Raw genomic sequence first — 4,772 nt, 5'->3', positions numbered from 1 at the left:
CCAACAGGTTAGCCGAACAGTGTGCGGGGGGGGGGAGGGAGTCGACAGAGATCTTGGTAAACAAATCAAATTGTTGCATTTATTCAAGAAGAGGAAACAGACCTCCTTTGAGAATCATTCTTTTGTCTCTCCGTCTCGATGCTGACAGAGCCATGACACACATTGTACATTTAGACATGCTCTTTGGGGAGCAGAGCTTCTATAGTCTGGTCTTTAGTTTTACTGCCGTTCAGCACCACCAAAGCGTACCCAAAAAGGACTTTTAATAATGGGTTCTGGGCGTTGCATAGATAAATCTCTCTTATACAGAGAATAAGAATTTCTCTCTCTCTGCGAGATATTAGACCCTGACATATGATCAGCTTTGTTTAGTGTCAACAGTATTTACAGATGGTGAAAATGTATGTGAGAATAACTTGCTAGTATTTGATCTGAGTAGTGATTCCCTCTAGAGTATCGTTAGAGGAAAACTTGTAACTGTTCCTTATGGTATCTCAGTGCAATATAGTCACGGGCATGAAACTAAAATCTAAATTCTAAACATATCTCCTTGCAGACAGCTCCAATGAGACCACCATTAAAGTAGCCACATTCTGTGCGGAGGCTTTGTCCATAAAGAAGCAGATATTCCAAACCTTTAAATATTTTTATGTATAATTAATTGTACCACAATCCCAGCTATTAACTTTAATCTTTGTATATAAATTTTACATGTGTACCTAAACTCTGCTGATAAATTGTTGTTGTCTGATATTTCAATCCTAATAAATAAACATGGATGGAAAAAATAGAACTAATCAAATCTATAGTATTGCCTAGACTCTTATTTCTGTTTCAAAACATACCCCTGAGATTACCCTGGAAAGACATCAACCTTTGGCAATCCAAAATAAACAAACTTGCCTGGGAAAATAAAAGACCCAGAGTTAATTTTATGGTATTAACAAGACCCCCAGATTAGAATTAGACGGTATTGGCTACCCAAAGTTGAGATATTATTATGAGGCTGCACCAGTTAAAAATATCCTACATTACATGGGTCCAGATAGAACAAATACACACACCAACCCACCACCTACAGGAACTATTGTTGAATAAAACTTCAGAAAGACCCAAATCTATACAGGACAACCCATACTTAAGCATTATGCTGCACTTTTGGGACATAAACAGAAATACATTGGCACCAGGTACCTCTCCAGTCACAGCATTTCTCAGACAGCAATGGTTTAACTCAGGTAGCAGAACAGACTCCTTTGTTCAATGGAGGAGCAAGAGAGAATATAGGCTCTGTGACTGGACAAATCTGGCCCAAATCTCATATAGAAAAGAAACACAATATGGAAATTCCATGGATCCAATGCCATCAGATCTATTATATCTTTTACAAAACTGGATTATACTTAATAGAGACCTAACCAAATCCAATCACCTTTTGAAATCTGAAGTGAGCAGTTCTAAAGGCTTGATCTCTGGAATTTATAAATCTCTGAATTTTAAGCATTAGACATGCCAGTCCAGCTGCTAGGGAGCTTGGCAAAGAGACTGTGGTAACACTATTGATGAACAATAATGGAGTTCAATATGGTCTTCCAATATTTACACCTCAGAATCATTAAATATTCGATTGTAATCTTTCAAAATCTATACCACATGGTATTTGAACGCACTAAGATTATATCACACAAAATTAATTGGTAACCCTCGGTGCTGGAAAAGGTGGGTAATATGGGCACCTTCATTCACTGCTGGTGGACATGTCCAAAAATGCAACTTTTTTGGGAAAAGACATAAAAGATAACTAATTAACATTTGCCAACTGATTTCTGGCTCTTGTCTTACAGGTATTTCTTAGAAGGGTAAAAACTTACTGGTTTCATAGTGACGTGCTAAGCAGAGTTGTATCCCTTTAAGTCAATGGGCTTAGAAAAGTGTATTTCAACTTAGGATTCACTGTCACTTAGCCCTTGTGTTTCTTTCATTAATTTTCTTGGTCCCTTATTTTCATTGGGTCTGCAGTTTTCCTGGATAATGTGGATTTTTAAAAATTATATTTAATTGTAGCTTTTTTGTTTTATATTTGTTGTACACTACTTTGAAAAGCATTTTATTTTTTAAATCTAAATTAAGCATCATTCTATCTGTATTACGACATATTATCGGGTTTTGTATTGGCACTCACAGTGATTGACTGCAAAGTCCTGATATCACAGAAAAGTGAGGCAGGCATGTGAGGCTATTGGATGAGTTAATACTAAAAAGGTGTTTAGTCATGCCGGCCACATGACCACGGAAATGTCTTCGGACAGCACTGGCTCTTCGGCTTTGAAACAGAGATGAGCACCGCAACCCTAGAGTCGGATTCGACTGGCTTTCGAGCAAGGGAACCTTTACTTTTACCTTACAGTAGGCAGAAGACCTGAGAAAAGAAGTGGAGGTATTAACCTAGGAAAGAAGGAGTTGGGGGGGGGATTCCCCAAAAGAAATGAGGGACTTTTAGGAGAGAGAGTGGCTTCACTGAAGAAAAGGAGAAAGATACCTGGGAAGAAAAACTAGAACAGGTAAAGAAGACAGCTGCACTTGGCCAGGAGGTACAGAGGTGAGGAATCAGATGCTGATTCTAACTAACAGGTTGAATCTTTTTAATTTACTTCATTTATACTCTGCCTTTCTTGCAGCGACTCAATGTGAATTACAAAAAAAAATTCAAAAAAAAATTCAAAAGTACAATAAAACAAACACAATAAAAAACTACCTGCATATTTCCACAAACTATCTTCAGTTGCAAGCCTATAGCACAGATATAATTCTTTAACAGGGAAAAGTGCCACTGGTGGTATTAGTAAATAAAACTTTTTTTTAAAAAAAGAGAAATAGTCTCAGTATGAGCTACTGAGAAATGGGAAAGCCCATTTTGTTCAATTTGCCTTCCTGTTTCAATTAAAGACGGACCACTAACATCAACAATATGAGTCACTAGCTATATTCCATCCTGCAAGCATAATAAACAAGGATGCTATACAAGACAGCCATTCTTTAAATGTACTTTCTTGGTTGATAGAAAATCACTGAAGTGGAAATAGGTCTCAGTTTGAAGCAGTGTTAACAGTCCTGAAAAAATTGCACCACCCTAAGTGGAAATCCCCCCTTTTCAGTTTGATAAAGACAGAAATTCTGTGTACTGAAATATTTCCAAGCTGGGCAAGCTGCTAAGTGTATTGCGTCGGTCTAGCAAGCTCTGCTCCCACATATTAATTCATTTAAGTTGGTTGATAAAAGCAGAACCTTTGAGAACTCTTCAAGTCGCCTGCCAGGGTTGGAACGAGCAACCCACAGACTGTGTCTTGGTGAGTCACCAAGATTTAACATTCTTGAGGTGCTGAAGCGTATTTCTGCTCTGCAGAGACTCAGGCCTGCCTGCCATTGCCCCACCCCCACCTGACAGGGATATAAAAACTTCCAGGTCAGACTGAGACGTCATAAGCAGGCATCATATCACCATCTCCCATATTTTCCAGCCAGTTAAGATCTCCCTCACAAGCCCTGTTATCTGTGCCCACAACTTCAGAGGTACGGTGGCGGGCACCCAGAGACAGGGCTTTCTCACCTGTGGAGTGTCCTTCCCCTTGAGGCTTGCCTGGTGCCTCTGTTATTCTCTTTCAGGTACCCAGCCAAAATGTGTGTACTTACCCAGTGGTTGACCAAACACCATCTTTACAGTGTGTTTTACAGTGTAATCCTATCCAGATTTGGTCCAATCTAAAATGATTGGTTTCAAGGGGCTTAGACTGGAGTAACTCTGCACAGGATTGGGCTGTTAGTCTGAAAACTGTTATTCATTCTAAACTGCTCAATGGTTTATTTTTATGGTCTATTTGGGTTTTTAATGCTGGATTTTAACTAAATACTTTTAGTGTTTTTTTTTTTTATTTTGTAAGCTGCCCCAGGAAGGTTCTCTGGAGAGGTGACATAATTTTTTTTCTAAATAAATAAGCAGCAAGTAGATACAGCTGCGCTAAGTCCCAGTTCTGATAAAGACCTGATGTACCTTGCAAATTAAGAAAGACCAAACTTGCAAACAAACCTTGGAGCAGAATAATCACTGAGCAGGTTAGCCAGCTTTTGAACTGAAAAGCATCAGTTCCTGGGGAAGGGTCAGGGTCAGAGATGGCCTGAGTCACAGGAGGGGCGAAAGGCAGAGGAGCTGGGGATGGAAGACTGCACATCTGGTATCCAGGGCAGAACTTGGAAAGTCAAATAAAGAGCAAGGGGAGAAGCTGCAAAGTCAAAGCAGAGCCTGGAAAGCCTAGGTCTGCAGCCAATTGCAAAATAAAAAAAATGCTGATCCAGCTTTCCTTTCCTTTTCAGATCCTGTTACCAACTTTCTACCAGGATATACAGAGGTGGGATAGTATAGTGAAGGGTCCCCACCTTCTTTGAGCCTGGGGCACATTTGGAATTTGGACACAAGGTGGTGGGCGTAACCACAAAATGGCCACCATGGGAGGTGGGGCCAATCACAAAATGGATGCCATGAGAGAAGAAGCCATGTACAAATGAAGTCCATATGCCAGGGACAAGAGTAATAATATTTTTTTTAATGCACTGGAAAAGAGCAATGAGAAAGAATATAACCAATATTGTAGCTGCCACTGAAACGTTATTTTAATTTGTACAGCCGATCCGAAGCCCTGCTGGGTAGGAGCCTTACCCGGCCCCACCCACTTTCTAAAAACATTTGGTGGGCGCCAAAAAAGGCGTCAGCGAGCACC

The sequence above is a fragment of the Gekko japonicus genome, unplaced genomic scaffold (genome assembly GCF_001447785.1).
Source record: "Gekko japonicus isolate JY-2015 unplaced genomic scaffold, Gekko_japonicus_V1.1 scaffold371, whole genome shotgun sequence".
In the NCBI taxonomy this organism is placed as follows: Eukaryota; Metazoa; Chordata; class Lepidosauria; order Squamata; family Gekkonidae; genus Gekko; species Gekko japonicus.
This window is presented reverse-complemented; position numbering follows the sequence as displayed.